We start from the raw sequence: 27,584 nt of genomic DNA on the forward strand, positions 1-27,584 counted from the left end.
CATGACTCCTGATATAAGATGAGCAAGACCATTCGATGTGAAATTGGAGCGTGCGCGCTACTGTTATAGGTGGAAAGAAGGACATACGCTCAAGAAATCAAAGTTAAAGAATCTTTTATTACACTGGCAGCTCTACTTCTATTATCTCCCCGCTGCTGTCGCAGGAGTGATGTCACAGTCGTGCCGGCCTCCAATTGGTCAGTATTCCCATCTTTGTTGATTACTGCTCTGCAGTTTTTCCCCTGGGACAAAAGTTGTTGGTCCCTGTGGACTCTGTGCAGTCGCCAATGTTAGAAACAGAATTACCTTTAAAGAAATTGCTCGAGACAAAAATTGAGAACAAAGAACATTTATTACAACAACAATGCAAAGTTGGGTGCTTCCCCTTACCCTGGGAATACACACATACACTGGGGCTCACCCAACTTTTATACAGTTTATCTCAGTATAGGAATAACCCCCCCCCCCCTTACATTCTTCTGCCTCCTGCTGGAGAGGGTTGGCATTAGGCAATCCTGCCTACATGCTGTTTCTGTGCACTTGGTGGACCAGGGGGTATCCTGTTGGTGTCCCTTCATGTTATTGTCCTTATTCACACCTTCCTGATTCTCGGAGCCACAGTTTCTTGATATGCAGAGTTCGCTAATCCTGTCTAGGGTTAACTAATTTAATATGTATAACTTTGTAAATCTATGTAAGGTTAACTAATTAGATATATAGAACTTGGTACTTCTGTCTAGGGCTAGGAGACCCTTATCTCATCCAGACTACCTCAACTTCCTACACTCTATTGTTCCTTACCGCTCCTTATCTTATTCATATGGTGGGCTCATTGATCTTGTCACAAAGACTAGAAGATTCTTATCTTAAATGTGCTGACTCTGCTTTCCTGCATCCTAATTCCCAAGCTCATCCTGTTTGTACTGGTTACATTCATTTATTAATGTATGAATTTTAGTTTCCTTCATGTTCATAATTTTAGATCAGTTTTATCATCTCTCACAATCCTCACTTTTCTTTTAGATCAGTATTACTGATGTCGTAAAGTGCAAGGTGTTGTTTTTCCCAGCTGGTCAATAACCAAATTGCAGTCTCTGTGTCGTTGGATAGAGTTAGGGAAACATACTTTCTTTGGGGTATAGTGTTCTGACGAGGGGTTCGATGAATTAAAAACTGCAGCCAAGTCTTTAGGCAGGGGAACACTATAAAGGTGAGAGTAGCGAGTCCAGCTGCTATAAAGGTTGTGAGTATCAGGCTCCAGTTTTTAGTAAAGAGTCTAGTCCATCCCACATCAGTCCGAGGTTGCTAAGTCTGAACATGGGCATGGGCAGATTCTCGTCGAAGTCCTGAAGCAGTATCTTTAACCGCTTGACTGTTGTAAGCATTGTCCTGAACAAGTCTTTGAGAAACGCTGCCTTCAGCAGCGAATGAGTAGTCGAGAGTCAGGCGGTTCCATTGAATTGTGGCTCGTATCTGCCGTTCCTCTTCAGCTCCGAACCCCAGGGCCACCGATCTCCATTTGATGATGATGTTGAAGGCTGTTTGGAGTCTGATTAAACGATTGAAATGCCAAGTAGCTTTAGGGTACTGTAGCAGCTCACGTCGTTTGTAACTGGTGCTCCCCTTCACGGGGTGGTGTTTGTCATTTTGAATGTATGAGAGACCCAAAGGATGTTTGAGAAGAGACCAAGCTGGGGAGGATTGTTTCTTATCATTTAACCTGTGTGTTGCAACTTGTGAGTGCAAGCCTGTCTGTGTACATTAGCATATGCATTAACTCTCTCTCTCTGTGACATGTACAATCCTGACTACCATTCTGTCTGTCTTTGTCCCACCATGTCCTTTGTGCTATCGCTTTAAAACTCCTGTCTTTAATACCTGTGTAGGCTAAGATACAAATTAGATGTACTCCACTAAAGCTGTTCAGTTCCCCTGGTCCGTATTGGAATCCCTTGTTAACCCATATCCCACTATGACTATACATTATATCTATGCTCTGTCTACATTCTAAAGGAAAATAATTGTCACCTCTGCTGCCTCTATCCCAGGAGGACTTAATACATTGTGAGTAATTAAGTGATGTCCCAGAAATGGAGAAGCAACAATTAAACAATACAATAAATGGTAAAAACAACATTACGGCACTTTTTCACGGCGTAGTGTAACTTTCAGGTCAGAAGGAAGAGGGACTGCACGCCAGGTGGAGGGTAGATTATCAATGTTGTTATTCTGTGGTTCAGTAGCTGGTTTAATTCGTTGGATGTGGCTCCAGCCTTTTTCTTTCGTTCGCACGGCAGTGTCTGTAATCAAAAGTACACAATAGGGGCCATCCTAGACAGGTTTCTGTTGGTGATGTTGGCATGCTTTTACATAAAACCAATCACCAATTTAATAAAATGAATAACAATTTGACTTTTCTTTGTGTTAGTGTAAAAATTGTAAAATGAAACACAAACAATATTTCCATGGGTTTTGAATATATTAGACCTTATTAAAATGCAGTTGGAGCTGCTTGTCTGTATGAGGCAACCAACCTGCAATTTGTTAGAGTGAGTACATAACAGACATGCAGCACAAGAGCCCCTGCGAGAGAACTTGAAACATATTTAACCTTTAGTTCTGCCTTAAGTAAAATGCCTTGTGCCACAGCTCACAGGAGCTGGCCTTATTTAAAACAGTTTGTAAAACAGGCACCAAAAAAATTTAAAAGATGTTCTTATGAAGATTGCACACACAATCATTTAAGTACAGGCTAGTTTCTATTATATTCCACTTAAAAGTTCTGCTGCATGAATCCTGGAGCTTGTGGAGTCATTATTGAATCAAGAAATATTGGTGCCATGCCAATCTCATTCTAACATGCCAATTTCTCCAGTCCTTAAGTTAAAATGTACTGAATAGCATCTGGTACAAGATCTGTGAGTTATTTATGATATTATTATTCTTATGCACCCAATTGTTCTGAACTATGCCACCAATTTAAATCATGTTCCACCTATGGCAGTACTCACACAGCACCATAGACCAGTTCGCAGGTTTATTTCTCCATTAAGCTAAATCCCATCGCGCAGGGTTTACCTCCGTGATTATTTACAATGTAACTTCCACACTACCGGATTTAAATATAAACCTGATGAATGGGGGGGGGGGGAGAGTTATCATGAACTAAATTACAGCGGCAATACAGAGAAATTGTGCTGAGGCATTAATTTCACTCCGGAGGAAAATGCACCAGAGAAATGAATGATTAAACTTATGGGAATCCCCAGAGGTATCTTTATTCTCCAGAGGTGGGTGATCTTTAAACTCACGGACCTTGACTGCTGAATGTGTAGAAGAAATGTACTAAATCTATTGATAGGGCTCCATACCTCTAACTGCAAGAGAGGAGCCTGGAGCCTCAGTTTCAAGTGCCACAGTGCACTTAAAGGGACATGCACACTCCCCCTTCAACTGGCTGATCCAGCCACTTTACACATCAGATCCTTTCTTTATCTCACATACACTTAAAGTTAAGATGTATAGAACTCACCCTATTTGTGCAAACATTTCTCCCTGCAAATGTTATAACATCACTCAACTCTCAGGTACTCCCTGTGCAAAATCACATTTGAATACAATTTATTTCATAAATTGGAATTAACTGGTAGTTAAATTCGCTCATTGTACAGTATTGATAAACGATCATTTATGACATTTAAATTTTAGCATGAATTTTAATCAATATTGGTCAGTGACTGAAGTGGGAAGTCGTGATTTATGAAATTATCTCTGGTCTCTACTCTCCCACTCCCGGCACTTCTCCCAACGTCCAGGAGCTGGCACACAGTCCCTGCCTTTTTCATGTTACTCATCTACTATTCCTTTAACTGCTTGCATTAAAACTTTCGCCTTTCCTTTCTGCTTATCCTCAGACCTCTGGACAAATGCTTTTAGTGCAATCTGTAGAAGCTGGGTAATTCCTTGCTCATGCCAATTTTCCGTCTTTTGTAATTTTCTTCTAATGTCTGGGGCTGAGTTGGTAACAAAACCCGTTAGTACCAATTGATCCCCTGTTGGGGATTCTATGTCGAGACCCCCATATTGTTGTATTGCCATGCGCAATCTATTCAGAAATGCAGAGGGGGTCTCCTCGGGACCTTGGGGAACCTCAAAGGCTTTCTTGAAATTCTGTCCCTTTGGGACAGATTCCTTGATTCCTCTTATCAAATTAACCCTGTATTCTTCCATCAATACCCAACCATTATTGGTATTTTTATCCCAATTAGGTCTAGCCAAGGGGAATTTAGCTTCTCCAGGTACCGCATCTGGTCCCCCTTGGTGATCCTTATCCCAGACTCTAATCCCTGCCTGGCGAATCATTCCATGCTCATCCAAAGTAAACAGAGTCTTAAAGATAGATGTTAACTCATCCCAAGTATATATATTTCGTCCAAAAAATTGGTCTAACTGTTCGGTACATACCTGGGGATCTTCTATCAGGGAGGTCAGTTCTTTCTTAAAGTTACGCACTTCAGTACTGGTCAGGGGCACATTTACGAAACCGAGACCCTCTCCCACGGGAACTTCCCGCAGTGGTCTCATCCAGTTGGTTTCTGGCTTATTAGGTCTGGGTTCCTGCTCCCTGGGAAATGAATCAAAGGTTTCTGCCCTTTCTTCCTGAAGAGTCTCACACTGTTCTGAATTAAAGTTACCTCTCTCTCCTGTCAACAGAGGTGGTAATCGAGTGCTTTGTGAGCGAGTCATCATACCACTCCTATTCTCTTCTCTTTTCTCTAGCTGTGGGGGAGGAGGGGAAGGTGCAGAAGGGTAGGGCATAGGAGGGAGGGAATGTAAGCACATCCCACCTTTGTGGTTCAGGGACAAAAGGTTCCTCCTCTCTCTTGTCCTTGCATTCTTTTTCATTCAAAACCAATTGATTTTAACGATCCCCTGAGCCAGCAGGCTGCATATTCCCTGCTCTCAAGATTATCTCTCTGGTTTTGATAGAGCCAGATGTTCAATGCTTGACACATCCAGTCATCCTCGGATCCGAGCTTTGGCCAGTACAAGGAGCTCCCTTTAACCGGGCTTTTAACCCATTCTATACCACAATACCTGACCATGGTCAGTTTGTCCTTTCCACGGGTCCTTCCCATGCCCCACTCAGATAACATCAACCCAAGCGGGCTGTACGTAGTTATCTGATTATCACATCCTTTACCAGGACTCTCTTCCTTGCTACCCACACTTCCCATACTGATAGGCAAGTAAAATTCCTCTTACCGGGTTCCTGTAGCAATGCTCTAGCGCGATTCCTTCCATCGTTTGTTCTCAATGCCTCTTCTCAGATATCACTCGCTTCTTCCACTGACCAGCCACCCGTCGTCCGTGAGACCAGCTGAATCAGCTGGGTGCACCTACTCTCGTCGTCGGGCACTCTGTCAGTGGAGGGAGTGTGATCCCGGACGAGACCCCATTTGTTAGAAACAGAAGTACCTTTAAAGAAATTGCTCGAGACAAAAATTGAGAACAAAGAACATTTATTATGCAACAATGCAAAGTTGGGTGCTTCCCCTTACCCTGGGAATACATACATACACTGGGGCTCACCCAACTTTTATACAGTTTATCTCAGTATAGGAATAACTCCCCCTTACATTCTTCTGCCTCCTGCTGGAGAGGTTTGGCATTAGGCAATCCTGCCTACGTGCTGTTTCTGTATACTTGGAGGACCAGGGGATATCCTGTCGGAGTCTTCTCATGTGATTATCTCCATTGTCCTTATTCATAACCTTGCCCTTGTCCCCATTCACACCTTTCCAACTCTCAGAGCTACAGTCCCTTCATATGCAGAGTTCGCTAATCCTGTCTAGGGTTTACTAATTAAATATGCATAACTTGATTAATCTGTGTATGGCTTACTAATTATATATGTAGAACTGGCTCATACTGTCTAAGGTTTTCTAATTATTTATGCAAGCCTTGCTATTTCTATCTGGGGCTTGGCGACCCTTATCTCGTTCAGACTAACTCTACTTCTATCATCAATTGTCTGTCCTTATCTCCTTCAGTTGGTGAACTTGCTGATTCTCTAGGAGATTCTTATCTTACTCAGACAGTGTCAACTTCCTGCCTTCTAATATCCATGTCTCATGTTGTTTGTACTGTCTTCATTCATTTACTTATGTATCAATTTTATTTTCTTCATTTCTTCATGTTCATATTGCAATATCAGTTTTTCTCATCTCTCACAGTAGGAAGTAAAGTTAGTCTGAATAAGATAAGGGTCTTCTAGCCTGAGAGAGAGTCAGCAAGTTCCGCATATGTAATTAGTAAGCCTTAGACAGAATTAGCAAATTCTGCATATAAGAGTTAGTAAGTTCTGAGGGTTGGGAAGGTGTGAATAAGGACAATGACATGATGAGACACTGACAGGATACCCCCTGGTCCTCCAAGTTCGCAGAAACAGCACGTAGGCAGACAGGATTGCCTAATGCCAAACTTATCCAGGAGGCAGAAGAATGTAAGGGGAAGGTACTTCTATACTGAAATAAACTGTATAAAAGTTGGGTGAGCCCCAGTGTATGTGTGTATTCCCAGGGTAAAGGGAATCACCCAACTTTGCATTGTTGTATAATAAATGTTCTTTGTTCTCAATTTTTGTCTCGAGCAATTTCTGTGAAGGTACTTCTGTTTCTAACAAATGGGGATCGTCCGGGATCCCACTCCCTCCACTGACAGAGTGCCCGACGACGAGGGTATGTGCACCCCAGCTGATTCAGCTGGACTCACGGACGATGGGTGACTGGTCAGTGGATGAAGTGAGTGATATCCGAGAAGAGGCATTGAGAACAAATGACGGGAGGACGTTAAGGAAGCGCGCTAGGAATAGCTACTGGATCCCGGTAAGAGGAATTTTACTTACCTTTTAGTATGGGAGGTGTGAGTAGCAAGGGAAATAGTCCTAAGGAAGGACAGGACAATCAGATAATTAAGCAAAGTCCATTAGGATTAATGCTATCTGATTGGGGTGCGGGGAAAACAGCAGCTGGTGTTTTAGTTTCTGACGACAGTTCTGGGGGGGGGGTATTGATGTAGCAGCTGTCTAGTGGGCCGAGTGGGCAAGGTTCTTTGGCGGGTGCGTGAAATCATAAGACAGAGAACTGGATACTCATCCATTTAGTTGACCACCCTCGCGTGGTGCTGCGTGCCGAGGAATGGCACACTGATCTGTGGATTCTCCTGCCGGAAAGCGCAGGACACTCACAGGGCTTAATTTAAACCTGTGGTTCTGTGGATCGGCAGCAAACTCATAATGATGTCCCACCTTCTCCCATGGAGCCGGGACACACGGTAAATAAAAGAATCCTGCAAAGTCTGAATAAAGCAATCTTGTGTTGACTAACCTTGTGTGTGTGTGTTGCTTTCATAGCTCTATCAAAGTAGCCTCTACATATATAAATATTTAAGGTAACTATCCCATTTACAGGATACTTTTCATCCATCTCACAGCCTGTGGGAAGAAGCTATTCCCCAGCCTGGCAGTCCTGATTTTGATGATGGACGTGATTAAAGATGCTGTGCACTGGGTGGAAACGGTCTTTTTACAATTCCTTGAGCCCTATTTGAACAACACTCCCAGTAAATGTCATCTGCAGAAGAAAGAGAGACCCCAGTGATCCTCACAACTCTGCATCATTCCTATCTGATGCTTTACAGCTACTAGACCATCCAATGATGCAGCCAGACAGGAGACTCAACTGCAAATCTCAGGATGAGAGCCGTTGGCCTTGACCTCATCAGCCTCCTTGGGAAGTGTAGGTGCTTCTGACCAATAAGGAGGAGTGATTGTTTTATGTAGTAATACTTGTGCTGTATTTATGGGAATTTCATGTGATTGTATTGTCCATTCTTGCTGTTTAACAATCTTTAATGGATCGAAGTAGTCATTGGACTTTCAGATGTACAATCAAGTACAGATTGTCTTTAAATAGCCATATGGCCCAGATGTCTGTTCAGACCAAGAATACTTTCGATCATACGCAGATTTTGAACAATAGCACCATTCATTTTGCAACAATTGCCACTTAATTTTGCCAGTTGTTCAATGGCAAACTATATGGGAAAAACACCACTGTCAACTCTTCTACCTTAAAGGAGTAAATATATTCAAATGGGCAGTAGATCAAGAGATGGAAACAGTGAAATCAGACAGAGGTGAGTGGCTGCTTAAATTAGAAACATTTGTTTTCATGCTATAGTGTTTAAGGCTGCCCAGGAGGAATATAATGTGTTTTCTTTAAGATTGTTTGCCTTCACCCTGGGGAAGGATGGGGCCAACAGACATGTTGCTAGAAGGGTTCGAGACTTGATATGGTAGGTCACTAGAAGCTCAAGTTTAGATCCACATAGTGCAGATGTTTAGCAAAATGGCCACCCAGTCTGTATTTGGTCTTGCTGATATTGAGGTCAACTGACTCGACCAAATGCAGGAGATTAAGTTGGATGGGATGCATATGAAACACTGCCTCACCTGGAAGGTCTGATTGTGGCCTTGCATGGAGGTGAGAGAATAGGAAGGGACAGGTTTGGCAATTTCTCCGGTTTCAATGGGGAGTGTATCAGGTGGTGGTGGGTGGAGAGGTAAGTGCCATCGAGAGAGTCACAGAAATACATGCCCCTGTGAAAAAAGAATATGAGTGGAGCAGTTTAGATGTAGCAGGTTTGAGGATGATGCTGAAGTTGGAAATGTTCAAGGATAACGTGTCAGATGTGGCAGCTGATGGGTGGTAAGTGAGAAACCTGAGGGATCTTGTCCTTGTTCTGTTGGAGAGGAGGTGGGGTAAGGGCAGAAGAGATTTGGAAATTATGGGTGCAAACTTTATCAAAGACAATATGGGTGAAATTTGCATTTATTGATGAAATAAGACATTTTGGGTGTCCTGGCGTAGAAGACCTAATCTTGGGAATGTTACAGGTCCAGAGGACCCCAAAACCTTGCAGCAATAGGAAATCACCAAGACAAATGGATACTTAAACAGATGTTGTTTTTAATTTTCTATAAACATAAAAAACAGGATCAAACTTTAACTTGTCACTATTAACTTAATAGCCTGACATTTCCCCCTTCTAATTCTAAGTTCTGGTGTATTTAATGTGTATAAAGTTCTTTGACACTCCTCTAAGTTCATCGATATCTATCAATTCTCATACTGTCCACAGAATGCAACATTTATGAATTTTCACTAAGCTCTGGTGCTTAAAAGCCTCCAGGAAGGTTCATGTTGGTTTCAGAGTGGGTTTTCTTGCTCATTGGACACACAAAAACTGATTCCCTCTGATCAGCCACTTTGGTGACTTGCCAAAGAAACTTTCACCATCAGGGTTTTCCAAATGATCATCTCTTCTGCAGGACACCATTGAGTTCCTTTTGTTTCCCTTATTTCAGGTGAAACATCATTTCTCTGCTTGCAAAACCACATGTCCTTATTAGAACAGCAAACTGGTACCAGCTAGATGACTGCACTGGACCCAAACTTTTGAGTCCAATCATCTCTTGTTTTCAAAATAATAATCCATTTACACCTGCTTTTGAAATTATTTAGCAAAACAGTCTCCTTGTTTTGTATTAGCCTGCATGACTCACTCTCAACAAAGCTCTTGCATTTTAAATAAGAGCCGTTTTGTGAAGTATTTGTGTTTGTTTGTGACCTACACAACTCCTATAATCCATCTCTTTCAAAATTATATCAATATACAATGGAAAATATATAAACTGTCACAGGACAGATGAAGCAGAGGAGTTGTGATAAAATCAATAGTGTCCTTGCAAACAAAAAGTGGGAAGAGGTATAATCCAGTTGGCTCTGGTGAGTGTAGTTTATAATAGTTTGAAACTTGAATCTTTCTATTTCAGGAGACAATTTACTGTCATGTAATTAAAAAGTGTCATATCACACAAAATTGTTTTTTTCTTGCTGTAAGACAGACAGATTCACCATTGAAAGAAATTGCCTGAAATGCCTCTTGCAGTCAGAGAAAGACTGAATGCTCCCCCACCCCTCCCACCCCAAACCCTGGGCCAAGTCTCTGAGGGTCTGTGGATTCTCTTTCAATGCTCATAGACCATCCAAGTCATTGGCAATGTGAGCTCCAGTTTTGAACCTCTGACACAATTAGGAACCATTTAGCACTCACTCATATCCCAAGTCTGATACCTGACACCCTTTTAGCCAGTTTTGAACCAGTCTCTAGAAGTCCACAACCTGGTGTTAGTTCCTTGACTGCTTTGTACAGAGGCCCACAGCCTGCGTGGGTTCCTCTCCTCAAGTCACCAACAGCCTGCCACCTATGTGGGACCTTCAGTTGCAGAACCCCTCACTGGTCTGCTTCCTTGGTCACTGACCTGTGGATTGAATTCTCTGCTCCTCAGATGTTGGTGGGGTGTGGTCTTTCTGTTTTCTGGTGCCCAGCACTAGTCCTCCGATTTCCCAGCGTTCGCGGTGGCGAAGAAATCTAACAAATCTAAATAACAAATTATCAATGTAGAGGAGAATCTCACATGTCTAGAGGGATGGAAAAGGTACTATTATAAATTGAAGCCTAATATTTGAATATTCAGGTGACAAATTTGCAAATGCATAGAGTATATATTTCTCAAGCTATATGTAATTTTTTCCAAAGGAATATAACTTTGAATTTTTGCATGTCATCTTGGCATCCCTAAAAATATATCTGATTTCCAAGTAAGTTTAATACATTTCCTCATCACAGCTAATGTTAATTTAACAAATTTCAATTGATATAGTTTTAATTTGGGCCTTGTTCCTTCAATATTTCCTAATACAAATAAGGTTGGATTTTGCAGAAAAAACATCTCCTGTATCTTGTTCCAAAAGATTTGTAATTCTCCCCAAAAAGATCTCACATGAGGACAAAGCTAAGTTGAATTCAAGAAAGTTGTGACATCTTCACCACACCTAAAACATTAATATGATATTTCTGATTTTATTCTATTCAATTTCACTGGTGTAAGAAGTAACTGTAGAAGAAAAAACTAGTTGTGAATTCCTTCCTCATTTCTGCAGTGTGGATCTCTGGTCAATAATTCCAGACTGCTGAGTTGAAGTGAATTAATACAACTCCCCTGGATCACGTGATCTCTATTGGAAATCAGCTTCCTGTTAAGCTTTTCAAATCCAACTGCCTGAGTCACCTGACTCCAGGTGCAGCTTTCAGATAAAATCCTTGCTGACATCTGCTACATGACTGATGTAAAAACAATTATACTGAACTAATTTGTATCTTACATTGAGATCCTTATATGAATCTGCCCATATTTGCCAATCAATTACAATATTCAGAACCATTTCCCACATTTGTCCAGATGTATGAACTCTTCATTTAAAAGTTCCTACTTGTAATCAAGAGGACATCATCGAAGTACATTTTTTAACAATTCCTCTTTATAAGGAATTTCTATTTCAGTACAACATGGTTGGTCCCAACTTAACCTTCAAATATGCTCTTAGTTGGAAATAGCAAAAAAGATTGCGATGAGTAATATGATATTTATTTTTCAGTTGCTCAAATAACATTAATTGACCACTTTCATAACAATCTTCAACATTTATAATCCCCTTTCGAAACCAGCAATCCAGAAATTGATGATCCTTTGTAAAAGATACGAGGATTTTGAATCAAAGCCATTCTGGGTGATGTACATCCACTTACACCAATTTCATCATTTATTTTATTTCAGAAATTAATCAAATGTTTCAACAATGGTGCATCTTTATCACCAACCATTAACTTTGATTCCCACGTATATAAATTATTCTGTTTTTCCCTCTCCTATTTTATTTGATTCTATTTTAACCCTTTCAAATAAAGAAGCAAGAAATCTCATTTGAGCTGCTTGATAACAATTTTTAAATTTGGAAGCTGTAGTCCTCTCAATGCAGAATTTGCATTGGGTCATTTTACATGGAATTCAATGGGAAATGGCGTCACATGACATAAAACCATGATGCAGACTGTTTTCTAAGAATGGAATACAAGAGGAGGGTTGTCTAGGTCTCCAGCTGGATATAGATCACAAGATATAGGAGCAGAAGTTGGCCCGTCGAGTCTGTTCCACCATTCTTCCACTCACCCCCACTCCCCAGCTTTCTCCCCAAAACCCTTGATTCCTTGCCTAATCAAGTACCTGTCAATCTCTGCCTTAAATACACACAATGACCTCACGCGGGTTTCACGACGAACTGGCAAAATCAATTTTTCCACATTTGTTTTAAATTGACACCCTTTTATCCTGAAATTATGCTCTCCTGTCCTAGAATCCCCTACCATGGGAAACATCTTTGCCATATGTACTCTGTCCAAGCCTTCCAGCATTTGAAATGCCTCTGAGGTCCCCCTTATCCTTCTGTACTCCAACTAGTACAGTCGAAAAGTCGACAATTATTCCTCATATACTAACCCTTTCATTCCTGATATCATTCCAGTAAATCATCTCTGACCTTCTCCAACACCAACACATCTTTTCTCAAATACGGCACCCAAAACTCTAAACCTGATTGAATGGAAAGGGAATTGTCCAATGACACATACACAACAGTAAAATGATATGTCTTGTTGATATTTACAAAAATTATTGAAGAATCAATTAATAACTTTCAAAAGATGCCGGGACCCATTAATGGACTATTATCATAACCTAAAGAATGAGGGTTGTTCTGAAGCTTGGTGCTGTGTTACGAGACCAGAGGATCCAAAAGCACAGCAGCAATAGATAATCACCAAGACAAATGGTGACTTAAAGAAAGCTGATTTTAATTATCTTTCAACATGAACACAGATTTACACTTTAACTTTTCACTATTTTACTACTTTAACTTACTTTACCAAACTTACCCCCCCTTCTAATTCTAAGTACACGTGTGTGTGTACTGTTTGTGTAAGTTCAGAAAAGTTCTTTGGTTCACAGTCCAATCTCACTTCTCATTCCTTCAAGTTCACTGGTTGCAGGCCATTCTTATACTGTGCACAGAATTGAACATATATAAAGTTCACCAGGTTTGGTGCTAGAAAGGTAAATAATTACTATTCAGGAATGTTCTTGTTGATTTTCAGAGAGAGATGTGTTGTTCAGGGAAGCATTCGTGTTCTTTTGACTCAACGTACCAGCATCTGAAGTCTGTTATCTCTTCAGAAAAGCTCTGATAGCTTTAGCTTGGAGCAGAGCTGAACCAGGACTTTGCAGGTGTTTAAGGGAGTGTGTGGGCAGGGTTTGTTCTAGACCAACAATCTCACCAAATGACTCTGCTTGAAATTAAGATTCAAACCATTTTGAGGAATACAACAGGAAATGTTCAACAAGAGCCTGGTGTTTCCAGAGGAGTTTTCTTTCAATAGTGGAAATGATTATTTTTTAAAGTCCATTCATCTTCCTGATACAGATCTTTGTATTTAACTTTCAGGTTGCTATCTGTTTTTAACTTGGAGGCCTTTAATGGGGTGACTGGGTAGAATCATTGCTTTAACCAAGCAGTTCGCTTGCAATTTTCCAGCTGTAGGATGTGTTGCAGTTGCTTGCAAGTTTAGCAAGTGGGATTATGATGTGAAACTACAAGTCACAGTGTGATTTTTGTGTTTGAAAATGCCAATGTGAAAATTTTAACTTGTGTCTCCTTCGTTTGTTTAAGTTTGCAGAGGAGACGTTGGGTCAAGCTGAGAGGACAGAGGTGGATGTCCAATTGGTGAATCGGCTGGGCAAAGCAGAAAGCACAAAATGAGGGTCTGAAAAAATAATGAAGCAGACTGAAGTGCCGTTGAACCAAACCCAGGTAAAGAATTTAATTTTGTGCTGTGTACTTAAAAGATCAAACAATTTGGGCTTTTAGTGGTGACCTATTTAAATGAACAAAATCTGATTAGAATTGAAGTTTATGGAATGTTTGAAAGTTTCCACAAAGAAATGGAGCATATAAATTAGATGTTGTAATTAATATAAATGAACAATACAATGAGCCTGGTGTCACAGTATCTGCCTCCCTCTACTGTACATCACTGTTAAACCTTCTCCCCAAAATGAACCTGATGTCAAAGTATCTGACAAAGTTAATCGTACATCATTGTTAAACCTTCTCATAAAATGTGAATCCTGTCTCATAGTTTCTGCCTTAGTCTATAGTACATTAATGTTAAACTTTCTCCCGCCTGTGAACCTGGTGTAACAGTATCTGCCACAGTTTATTGTACATCACTGTTAAACCTTCTCACAAATGTGAATTCGGTGTCACAGTATCTTCCACAGGTTAGTGTACACCACTGATAAACTTTCTCCCCATTGTGAATCCAGTGTCACAGTATCCTCCTCAGTCTTCTGTACATCACTGTTAAATATTCTCCCCACTGTGACCCTGGTGTCACAATATGCGACACAGTTTATCATACATTACTGCTTATCCTTCTCAGTGCTGTGCACCCAGTGTCACAGTATCTGTCTCAGTCTACCGTACATCACTGTTTAACATTCTTCTCATTGTGAACTTGGTGTCACAGTATCTATCATAGTTTATCGTACATTACTATTAAAACTTCTCACTGTTGTGAAGCCATAATCTTAGTATCTGTCTCAGTCTCCCATACATAATTGTTAAACCTTCTCCCCCTGTTAACCTGGTGTCACTTTATCTACCACAGTTCATTTCACATCATCATTAAACCTTCTTCCTACCGTGGTGAACATGGTGTCACAGTATCTGACAAAGTCTAACGTACATTACTGTTAAACATTCTCACTGCTGTGAACTCAGTGTCACAGTATATGTCTCAGTATACCATACATCATCGTTAAACCTTCTTCCCCTGTGAACCTAGTGTCACAATATTTGTATCAGTCTACTGAACACCACCATTAAAACTTATCCCCACTGTGAACCTGGTGTCACAGTATCTGCCAAAGTTTACTGTACATCACCATAAAACCTTTTCCCCACTGTGAACTTGGTGAGAGAGAAGAGAAAGAGAGAGAGAGAGAGAGAGAGAGAGAGAGAGAGCACGGTCAGGACCTCGGCTTTATACCATGGGCCCTCTGGGCCCACCTGGTGGTCGGATGTCATTAGGCCGCGTGCCTTGTATCTAGGCCACCTAGTTGCCAAGTGATGTATTGCAGCATATCATCACCACACTGTTCCTTTTGTGTTTCCCTTATTTGAAGTTAAACATTATCCAGCCAGACATCTCCTCTTGTGTGGACAACAAGGGCTTTGACCAGTCTGAAGTCAGGACTCCCAACCTATCTTCCAAATGGGGTTTTCCACAAGCTGCCACCTTGTCCTGTTCCAGTCCCAGCTGCTGCAGAACTGGAGAACTCATCTCTCTCTCTCTCTCTCTCTCTCTCTCTCTCACAATAACAGAGAAAACCACATGACCCTCTGGGAACAGCCAACTGCACTCAGACTGCGGCACCGGAGCTAATCCTCTGAGTTTGTCCATCTGCTGCTTTCCAAAACTATAATCTATCACTCCACAGCAGGTCGAATTAACACCTACTTGTGAAATCCTTATAGCGATTCTTCAAAGTTTTTGCAAAGGCACCCGGAGCCTGGAATGTCCGCCTTGAGCAGAGCTCTGGCATTTTAAATGAGATCAGTTTTAAAGTGTTTGTATGTGTCCTACACTAAAAAGACATGCCACAATTTATCTCAGTTTAAAACATCTCTCTAACCAATATAAAATATAGCATAATCTGTCACAGTATAAACTCCTTGCAGACAGCATGTGATTTGAACCCTGGGCCCAATCGCTGGCGCTGAAAAGAGTTGTGATAACTGCTAAGCCAACCAGGGCACCCAAAGAATATCTAGAATCATCCCCCTCTAGGTTGTGGGCCCAGCACGCATCCACTGCACCGCTCAGCTTACATGAACACAGAATTCTGAGCGATGTAGATGGAACAAATGCAAGCAGGCTTTTTATTCACTGAGTTAAGGTGAGACAAGAACCAGAGGGCATGGGTCAAGTATGAAAGGTGAAATGTTGAAAGGGAACATTTGGGAGGAACATCTTCACACAGAGAGTGGTGGGAGAGTGGAACCAGCTGCCAGCTGAAGTGGTGAATGCCGGCTTGATTTTGAGAGTTAATAAAACTTTGGACAGGTACCTGCATGAGAAGGCTATGTTCCAGGTGCAGTTCAGTGGAACTGGATAAAATAATAGGTCGGCACAGACTAAAAGGGCTGAAAGGCCTGTTCTTCTGCTGGAGGTTTCTATGGAAGAGATATCAGAGACTCATGGAATTGTAATCCACAGAGACCAACCCTTCAGACCAGCTCGACCCTGATACCCAAGTTGTCCTCTTCAACTGGTCCCATTCACCTACATTTGGCCCATATCCCTCGGAATCTGTACCTGAGTAAATGTTCTTAAAACATTACAATAGTCCCCGGCTTTACCACTTCCTCTGGCAGCTCGTTCCACTCGCCCCGCCGCCTTCTGGGTGAAAATGATACCCCTCAGGTCCTTTTCAAATCTTTCCCCTCTCAATTTAAATCTATGTCCTCTGATTTTACCTGTTGGGGAAAAAAGGCAAATTACCTTAAGATTTCAAGATCTCTGAGGTCCCCCTCAGCCTCCTACACTCGAAGGAGAACAGTCCCAGTCTATCCAACCTCTCCTTTAATTCAAAGCATTGGCAAGTTAATTGGGTGTGATTGGAGTAAACACTGTAATGTTCATATTAATACATTACATTTCTCTATGCTTGGTACATGTCTTTTCTCTTTTCTAAGCCTCTCTCAAGTCACCCCTCAGCCTCTGTCATTCCAGGACGATCAGTTCCCGTCGACGCTGCCTCTCTGATGACACAGCCCCAGTCCAGTCTAGAAATTATTTCTCTTGACTGAAATGCAGCAGGAACTTCACATCCTCAAGGGTCACAGAATCTCTCTGAAAATCCAAACAAAACTCCAGAAGCTGGTAACTGCAGGCATTAAATCTTTTGGTCGAACCCTATCAAAGATATTCCCCAACTTCTACCCATCTCACTCCCATTCTCTTGCTGAAAATGACGCACTTACCTGCTGAAGTCCACCGACACAAGACGTGGCAAGGGACCAAGTCCATAACAGGCCACAAGTCAACCTTGCAAGTTACAAATAATGATGCCTCCCTTCCACACAGACTGGTTGGATGAGAAGAACAGGATGTCATGGAAGAAAGCTCCATGTCCCCCTGATGAACAGGCCCCCTTCATAGCTGCAGGTGAAGTCAAATCAAGTTTATTGTCATCTGATTGTACAAGTGCAACCCAACAAAATAGTGTAATCTGGTCCTCAGTGCAAAACACGCAGACACAGAACTGGACACTACACACATACCAACAAAACTGTGGTGGACCATTGCATTACAGTCATTGTACTGGTTGGCCCACCCCTGATATTGTAACTCCTCCCCCTTCAGGATTCCTAATAAAGACAGTATCGCCCAATCTACTCCCTCAGTACTTCAAATTGGGCCAACAGCATGCAAGATATGCCTGTAATTTTATAGTGATTAAAGCCTATTAATCTTGACTTCGGTTCGTCGTGTCTAATTGATAGCGCTACAATTTAATCACTCTGCCTGCATGCCCTGGACAAGGCTACTTGAACAGAGAAGCTGGACACTGACCTCAATTATCCAGAGGCCTCCATAAAATTTGGTCAGTGGCTGCCTGAACACCTTTCTGAGGTGACACGACATTTGGAAAAAGGTCGATAGGAGAGACCTGCTCTTTGCACAGGTCGGCCACCGCATCTTCCAGATGATGAGAGACTGAGATTTACTCAGCTGCTATGGGGCTCATGAAAATGCAGTCCTTAGCCTCAAAGAATGTAATCAACACCAGATCCTCCTGGGCAGCCGCCATCATGCACCTAATGAATCTGTTGATGAATACATTCGAGCCTTGTGGGAGCAAAGGAGAGCTTGTGGCTCACTGATGTTATGGCAGCTGTCTACCAGGAGAACTGATCAGCGATGCCTGTGTGGCCGGCCTCGAGTCTGATAGTATCAGACAAAGGCTTTTGGTGAATGTCCTGCAGGACATGGTCAATCTTGCCAAGACACTAACATGGCCCAACTGAATGCAGAAGCTTATTCCATTGACAGTGCAGCAGACACATGGGGAGTTCAGTCAACACCACCTTGGGACATGGGCTCCCAAACAGCAGACGCCATCACGGAGCACCCAAAGTGCTATAACTGCAGCCAGATAAAACATCCATGATAGAACAGCCCTGCCAGAAGTGCAGCCAGTTCCAGCTGCGGGAGAAAGGGACCCCTTGCAGTGCCTGATGTGAACAATGACCATGGCCAGCTTGGACTGTGTCACCTCCAGCCCCATTTCTAGTCATGAAAAACAGCATGGTGGGGGCCCGAGCACGACGGACAGGGTTAACATCATTTCCGGCAGTGACTGCGTGCAAACCATGGGAGTAGCCATCTTCGGGGTAGACATTTTGGAAGTTGCTGACACACACATAGAATAGCAACTGAGACAGACAACAAACTTACACTGGCATCCATCATTCTAGATCAGAGTAGCATGCACCAATAAGCAAAGTCCACCATGAACATTGAGGTAAACGGCTGCATTTACAAACTGCTTGTTCAACACAGGAAGCCCTGAATGTTGTGCCGACCCATATATTCTTGTTTTTAAAAAAAACTAAACTCTCCCTATCCAATTACCCTCTATTTTTCTTCCATCCCTGTGCCTGTCTAAGAGCCTCTTAAATGCCCCTAATGTTTGACCCTCCACCACTATCCCTAGCAAAGCATTCCAGGCACCCACAACTCTGTGTAAAAATAACCTACCCCTGATGTCTCCCATAAACTTCCTTCCCTTCACTTTGTACACATGTCCTCTGGTCCTTGCTATTCCTGCCTTTGGAAACAGGTGCTGGCTCTCCACCTTATCTATGCCTCTCGTAATCTTGTAGTCTGCTATTAAGTCTCCACTCATACTTCTATGCCAAAAATTTCCTCCTCTCACCTTATTTAGTAGTCCTCTGGTATTCTCGCCCCAGGAAAAATGTGCTGGCTGTCCACCCTATCTGTGCCTCTCATCATCTCAAGGACCTCTATTAAGTCACCTCTCATCCTTCTTTTGTGTCCGGAGAAAAGCCCTACCTCTGCTCACCTTGCCTTATAAGACTTATTTTCCAATTCAGGCCACATCCTAGTGAATCTCCTCTGCACCCTCTCCATAGCTTCCACCTCATTCCTAGAATGAGGTGACCAGGTGAAATATCCTCAGGAAAGGATATCCACTGCCCTTCAATATGAATTCACAACACTCAGCGGAGAAAATTAGTTTATTTATCATCCGATTGCACATGTACAACCTGATGAAACAGTGTCCTCTGGTTCTTGATGCAAAAACATGCAAACACACATCAGGTACAAGACACATACAGAACAACGACACATCGACACAGAACCTACTTAGCAAAATGCTGGAAAACAATTCTGTGAGATGTCTCTTTTTCTACACTCTATGTAAACCCGTTACACCTCAACGCATGTCTGAAATACATTTATTAAAAATAAATATTCTTCACAAATCATCGAGTCATGGGAAGTTGATTCAGCAATTCATCCGTTGTTCAGCAGCTCTTCTCACTGCCTGTGGGAAGAAGCAGCTCCTCAGCCGGTGGGATCTGGCTGAAATCCTTCTGTATCTCTTCCCCGACATGAGGAGCTTCATCACTTATCACTTAGTAATCATCTATATACTGCAAATCTCAAAAATAAATCTTCCTAAATGAGTCCAAAGTGAATGATTTTACCCCACCACCCCTCACATTAACAATAGGTCAGGAGACACAAATGGAGCATGTATCTCTACTCTATTAATTAGACTTTGTTTTGGAACAATGAAGAATCCGGATCCGAATTTATTGTCATGAACATTTCACGGAATGTATTGTTCCGCAGCAGTATCACAGGTGGAAATATTGCTATAAATTACATTTTCAAAAGAAGAGAATATGAGGTCATGTCTAAGGTTCGTCGAACATTCGGAAATCTGATCACAAGGTAAAGGGACAGAAGCAGGTCACTAGGCCCATCCAGTCTGTTCCATGACTCTACACTCAACTGAACTATGCTCACACCTTGTTCCAATTCCACCCTTTTCCCCAGGTCTCTTGATACCCTTACTAATGAGATACTTGTCCATTTCCTATTTAAATTCTCCTCGTGATCTGGCCTCCAATACCTTGTGCGGCTGTGGGTTCCACAGATCCACGACCTTCTGACTAAAGAAGTTCTTCCTCCTCTCTGATTGAATAATTTCTAATTTTAAGATTATGACCCTTGTCCTCGATTCACCTATCAAGGGAAATATCTAATCCGCATTCACTCTGTCAAAATCTTTCAATATTCAAAATATTCTCTATGATATTCTCCTACACTCCAACGAATACAACCCATGAGGTGCCAAATGTTCCCCATATGCCAGCCCTTGCATTCCAGGAATTATCCTAGTAAATCTTTGCACCCTCTCCAACAACATCACATCCTTTCTGAGATAGTCTCATTAACACCTCTCTGTCTTCTGGTATTTGCTCCTCTCACCCCAGGAAAATCTACCCTACCAATGCCGTCATATTCTTGTAGACCTCTATTGTCACCACTTATCCTTCTTCACTCCAAAGAGAAAAGCCCAAGCTCTGTTAAGCTTGCCTCATTTTTCAGTTCAAGCAACCTCCTCATAAATATTCTCTGCACCCTAATAGCCTGAAAACGCCTGAGATTGCCTGATCTTGGAAGTGAAGCAGGCTCAGGACTTGGAGGGGAGACCGCCTAGGGACACCCGGCACTGTAGATTTCTGAGGGGCTCTGGAGAAAGTGGCGACACTCTGTCCGCCTTCCGGTAGAAAAAAGTTAAAGAATTTCATGTATGTTATATTCTCAATGTAGTGTTACATGATGATAGTGGAACATTTACATTTACCCTCTCCAAAACTTCCAGTAATGAGGAAACCAGAACTGAACACAATATTCTAATTGTGGTCTAACCAGAGTTTTCTCGAGTTGTAACGTGACCTCTCAACTCTTGAGCTCAATCCCCAACTAATAAAGGCCAGAATACCATAAGCCTGAACGACCCTATCAACCTGCAAGGGCAACCTCGAGGGATCGGGAATTGATGGAACCACTCAGAATGGATGAGGTTGCATCCTGTAAAAATGTGTATCAGGAGTAGGCAAGACAGCTAGCAGGAACCAGAGGCTTTGAAATGATGCAGGCTCGCAATACTGTCGCCTTCTTCATAGATGTTATCAGTTTATTGCCTTGTTACACAGAATAAATGGCTGCACCATTTCATCAGATGCAAGGATCGACAATGAGATAGACAACAGACTCGCCAAGGCAAATAGCGCCTTTGGAAGACTACACAAAAGAGTCTGGAAAAACAACCAACTGAAAAACCTCACAAAGATAAGCGTATACAGAGCCGTTGTCATACCCACACTCCTGTTCGGCTCCGAATCATGGGTCCTCTACCGGCACCACCTACGGCTCCTAGAACGCTTCCACCAGCGTTGTCTCCGCTCCATCCTCAACATCCATTGGAGCGCTTACACCCCTAACGTCAAAGTACTCGAGATGGCAGAGGTCGACAGCATCGAGTCCACGCTGCTGAAGATCCAGCTGCGCTGGATGGAGAACCATCGCCTTCCCAAGATCGTGTTATATGGCGAGCTCTCCACTGGCCACCGTGACAGAGGTGCACCAAAGAAAAGGTACAAGGACTGCCTAAAGAAATCTCTTGGTGCCTGCCACATTGACCACCGCCAGTGGGCTGATAACGCCTCAAACCGTGCATCTTGGCGCCTCACAGTTTGGCGGGCAGCAACCTCCTTTGAAGAAGACCGCAGAGCCCACCTCACTGACAAAAGGCAAAGGAGGAAAAACCCAACACCCAACCCCAACCAACCAATTTTCCCTTGCAACCGCTGCAATCGTGTCTGCCTGTCCCGCATCGGACTTGTCAGCCACAAACGAGCCTGCAGCTGACGTGGACTTTTTACCCCCTCCATAAATCTTCGTCCGCGAAGCCAAGCCAAAGAAGACACAGAATAAAACACTTTGAATATGTCAACCACAGAGGTGACAACTGACGAACCTCTTCAACAGTCAACTCTCCCTCATGCAGCATCTCTGTTTTGAGTAGAAGGCTGTTCTCACAAAAATAGCCATCACAGTCGGCACTTTGTTGCCCTTAGAATGCCTGGCACTGCTCCCAGCATGCACGGTGCTGCTCCCAGCATGCTCCAACCACGGCCGACCCTACGCCTGACAGTACTGGCAGAGCGAGGGTCACAAGGCCATGCCTCAAGGTTGCAGGTGGTCGTAGTTCACAAACCTTCTGCCTGACACCCCTCCCACCCCAAGCTTCAAGAACAGTGTTAATTAAATAGCTATCGGGCTCTTGTGGACAGAGGGGAAGAAACTGTCCTGTTCTGTTGGGTGTTCATCAGACTTCTGTACCTCGTTCCCGATGGTAGCAGTGAGAAGATGGCACGGCCCAGGTGGTGGGGGTCCTTGAGGATAGAGTCTGGTTTCTTGAGACACCGCCTCTTGTAGATGTCCTCGATGGAGTGGGGACTAATGCCCATCATGGCGCTGGCTGAGTTCACAACTCTATGTCGCCTTTTCCTGAATGGTGAACGGTTTCACATGTCTCTCCAACGAAGTGTCCCGGGTGACCACCCTCCTGGAGATGTTGGCTAACGAGATGGCAGTGTCCCTGCACCATACACAGGACACCCTGACCTGGACAGCTGTGGAGTTGAAGGAGAGACGTATGGTGGAAATGCCAAATCGGATGGCCCTGGACTTCCTGCTGGCGGCTGTGCAATCATTGCCAGGAGTGCTGCACCTACATTCCCAAGGAATCCTCTAATATCACCCACCTGGCTGACCACATTAGGGACTCAGTGGCCAAAATTCAAAAGTCCTAGGACCAGATCCACCAGCATCACCACCTCATGGGGACCCTGGGGGTCATTTGGTTGCACGAGGGGCATTTGGGTGACTATCATTCACTGGGGGATTGCACTTATTTTTGTGATCATTGATATAGTTATTCCATGATGTGATTTTCAATTTAAATGCATCTTTGCATTGCCCCGTTAGACCTTCTTATTACCTGTCGCACTTTATTGGCAATCATTGTGTCTTCCGAAGGGGTGGATTGTCATGGAGAGGCAGTGTCCACCACCTGGTGGCGCTGCTGCGCTCCTGTTCGGTGGACACTACCTGCCAATCAAGGTCAAAGAGTCACTCCAAGCCATCAAGGTGACCCTTGTGATTGGCCCACCTAAATCACCAGGAGCTGCAGTCCAGGCAGCCCGCCCAGACTCAGCCCTGACCTTCACCCAATTGGCCCACCTAAATCCCCAGGAGCTGCAGTCCAGGCAGCCCAGCCAGACTCAGCCCTGACCTTCACCCAATTGGCCCAGGTGAATCACCTCGACTGACCCCTGCTGAGACCCTGCACTTGGCTTTGAGCATTGGCCACAGCAGTCAACGGGGCCCAGCCTGCCCCAAGAGATTGGCCCTCCCAGCACTGCCCCCAGAGCTATAAAGGACCATGTCCCCCTTTGTTCTGCCTCTTTCGACTCCTCGTGGCTAGTAAGTAGCATCTTCCACACTGGGTTTGGGTGAGTCTTGAGGTAAGGTAGCAAGAGCCATGTCTATACATGGGGGGCTCATAGTATAACTTTGATCCTGAATGTTGAATGTGTACGTTCATGTAATTTCCACCAGTCTCTGTCGGTTTCACTCTCCTTATTAGAAGTGTATATTTATTCCCTGCGTACTCTGTGTGTAGTGGTTTGCCTAACATATCGACCCTGTTGTCCTGTTTCCATCCCCGAAATAAATGTGTGCTTTGTACCTCCGCTTTGGTCTGGTTCTTAATCTGTGGGACCCTCACGAATCTGACAACAATGGAGGAGGGAAAGCAAAGTATGTCAAAATGTGTTATTGCCTATGAACAGAAGCAATAGAATATTAAATTTATGTTATGACAGAGTATAAGATATTTTGAAGACGCTACATGGAAGAAATTCTTTTTTTTTAAACTTTATTTAAATATTTTATCACAGGAATAAAAAGAAAAATTACATTTAAAGAAAATATATAAAATAAAATAATATAATTACAATACAAACATCAATAACCTAACTTAATTCAACCTAACCCCCCCTACATATACAAGAACTAAAAAAAATCTATATATAAAAAAACCCCACCCTTCCCCTCCCCCACAATAAAGAGTGAAGAATTAGTAAAATTAATAATATTATATATTAAAAAACACACACAGAGAAAATAAAAACAAATTAAAATAATAAAAAAAGATTTATCAAATCTAAAATATCACATCTAGGAACATATTTAAATCAAACTTAATTGCATATACTTAACAAATGGAGTCCACTTCAACTTATAAAAAGACATCTTATCTTGAATTGAAAAGATATCCTTTCCATAATTAAACAAGACTTCATCTCTAAATATCACCTATCCAAAGTTAGTATATTTCTATCTTTCCAAGTAGATGCTATGCATTTCTTGGCCACTGCTAAAGCTAAATAGATAAAAGAAATCTGATAATCATTTAATCCTAGATCAATTAATAATTGCATATTTCCTAACAAAAATATATCAGGATCTAATACAACACAAATATTATATAATCTATTAAATATAGATTGAATACCTTTCCAAATCTGTTGCAATCGGTCACAAGACCAGAGAGTATGTAAAAAATACTGGCTATCTGATCACAACGAAAACAACAATCTGACTTACTAAGACCAAATTTTTTTACGTTTTCTGGTGTTAGATATAATTGATGTATAAAATTATAATTAATCATCGCTAATCTAGCATTAATCAATTTCCGAATACTATTTTGACAAATTTCCATCCAGGCTTCATCAGCTATTGTAGAAACTAAATCTTTTTCCCATTTCAACTTATCTTTATCCCAATCTTTCTTACTTTCAATTTCTTGTAAAATACAATACAAATCAGATATATACTCCTTTTCTGGTATTGAAAGTACATATTTCTCAAAACTAGTTTCGGGCAATAAAGTCATTTGACGACCACATATTTGTTTTACAAATGATCTTAACTGATAATACACAAATACAGAATTTCCACTAATACCAAATTTCTTTTGTAATTCCTCAAAAGAACAAAAATGTCCTTCAAAAAAACAATCAGATAAATTTTTTATTCCTTTCCTTTCCCATTGTTTCAGTGATATTGGAGACCGTAAAAGGAACAAGTTGATTATTATATAATGGCAATCGCCCAGACCGTTTATTTTTAAGCCCCATTTTATCAAGTTTACTCATCCATAAATTCAATAAATGTTTCAATATTGGTACATCATAAGTTCGTAACAAATTTTTATTCCATCGAAACAAAAATTCATGTGGAGATTTTTCTAAAATAACTGCCAGTTCTATCTTTGCCCAACTGGGCGGATCATCCATATTCATTAATGCACTAAGAAATTTAAATTGAGCTGCCTCATAATAATATTGAAAATTAGATAATCTCAAACCTCCAAATTGAAAGTCCCACATCAATTTTTTCATTGCTACCCTCGGAAATTTTCCCTACCATAAAAATTCTCTAACTGCTTTATATAAATCCTTAAAAAAACTTTTTTTTAAAAAATAAGGAATTGATTGAAACAAATATTGCATCCGAGGAAAAATATTCATTTTTATAGTATTAATCCTCCCCAATAAACCTAAAGGTAAGTCCTTCCACCTAATCAAATCTAGTTTAATCTAGAAATTCTTCAAACAATTAAACACAAATACGGAGATGCAAGTGGGACCTTCTTCTGTTTTCTCCCACTTAGATCATTCTAAAGAGAAAGATAGGACCAAAATTGACCCCACCTAAAATTAGTGAAATGGAACAAAGAGTCTGGATGGGGAATACACCCAAATTTATCAATGAAATGTACAATGCTCTCCAGAGAGAAAATCCAAAACCAGGATAGCAGAGATCAGGATAAAGATGGGAGTCGGAATTGGATGTGACAATTTCAGAAAGAAGCTGTTCAGAGTGGTGTGAAGATTGAAATATACAAATTCAAGAAGAAATAGGGTCAAGATTGTGTCAAGAGTGTTACAAATATCATTAATGCCAGATATAAAATACAATTCTCCACATCAATTCTGCTATACTCCATATAAATTAAATGGACTTATCTCCAATTATTCTGAGAAATGTCTTCAATGTAATAAGGTGATCGGGACTTTGTTTTTCCCATTCGGTTTGGACCTGTGTAAAAGTGGAAGAATTTCAGTCTATTATTAGGACAAATTATGAAGATAAAAATACAAAAGGATGTGGGAATATTTGTGCTTTGTTATATATTTGAAGCAGATACAAAACTGAAGTTGGATAAATATCAAACAAACTTTCTGAGTCCAGCCATAGCAGCAGTGAAAAAATGTGCAGCATGAACGAGGTTATGAGAGGTTTGTAACGAGAGATGGGACATTGAAATGAAAAACTGTGTCACAATGTAGCCATATAACCATTTTCAGAGCGGAAACAGGCCATGTCGGCCTCCACTAGCTCAATCCTCCCGATCTCCACCAATATCCCTCCAACCCCCTCACCTCCATGTACATATCCAACCTTCTCTTAAATGACAGAAGGGACCCTGCCGCAACTATCTCATTTGGAAGATCATTCCATTCTGCCTCCACTTTCTGAGTGAAGAAGCATCCTTTAAAATTTCTCCAGAAGTTTTGCCTCCTTACCATTAATTCATGGCCTCTTGTTCCAACATTCCCTTCCCTTACGGGAAAGTGTCTGTCTATGTCTCATCTATCTATTCCTTTCATAATTTTATTCCCAATGAATAATCTCTCAGTCTCCTTAATCTCTCCTTGTAATCCAGATGCTGTAAGCCAGGCAAAATTCTTGTAAATCTTCTCTGCACCTTCTCCACCTTATCTATATATTTCCTATAATTTGGAGACCAGAACTGAACAATTCTCCAAACCTGGCCTCACCAATGCCTTAAACAGCTGCACTCTAATCTATGCTATGATTTATGAAGGCCAGCATGCCATATGCCTTCTTAAGTACATGGGAATCCAACTTCAGTGAACTCTGTACCATAACTCCAAGATCCCTCTGTTCCTCTTCATTCCTCGACCCCCTCCCCTTAGCTGCATATGTTCTATTTATATTATTTTTTCCGGAATGCCGCACCTCACACTTGTCAACATTAAATTCCATCTGCCATCTTTTCCAAACAAACCAAATCCTTTATTCCAAGAAAATCTACCTCACTATCCACCACTCCCCCTATTTTCGTATCGTCAGCATATTTGTTTACTCAGTTAACCACACCCTCCTCTAAATCATTAATGTTAATGATAAACAACAAGGGACCAAGCATCGATCCCTGAGGCTCTCCACTTGTCACAGGCTTCCAACATGACATACAGTTATCCACCATGACTCTCTGCTGTCTATCTCCCAGCCAC

The 27,584-nt window shown here is 41.9% G+C and overlaps 1 long non-coding RNA gene across 1 annotated transcript; it reads right to left on the reverse strand.

The window, feature by feature from the left end:
• Positions 1–380: 380 nt before the first annotated feature.
• On the reverse strand, positions 381–16,252 carry LOC138745308 (uncharacterized). Its single transcript, XR_011346156.1, has 3 exons — positions 16,151–16,252; positions 10,388–10,506; positions 381–2,300 (listed from the first exon to the last, which is right to left on the reverse strand). It is a non-coding gene; the product is annotated as an uncharacterized lncRNA (long non-coding RNA).
• Positions 16,253–27,584: the final 11,332 nt, after the last annotated feature.

Source organism: Narcine bancroftii, chromosome 11 (genome assembly GCF_036971445.1).
Source record: "Narcine bancroftii isolate sNarBan1 chromosome 11, sNarBan1.hap1, whole genome shotgun sequence".
NCBI lineage: Eukaryota > Metazoa > Chordata > Chondrichthyes > Torpediniformes > Narcinidae > Narcine > Narcine bancroftii.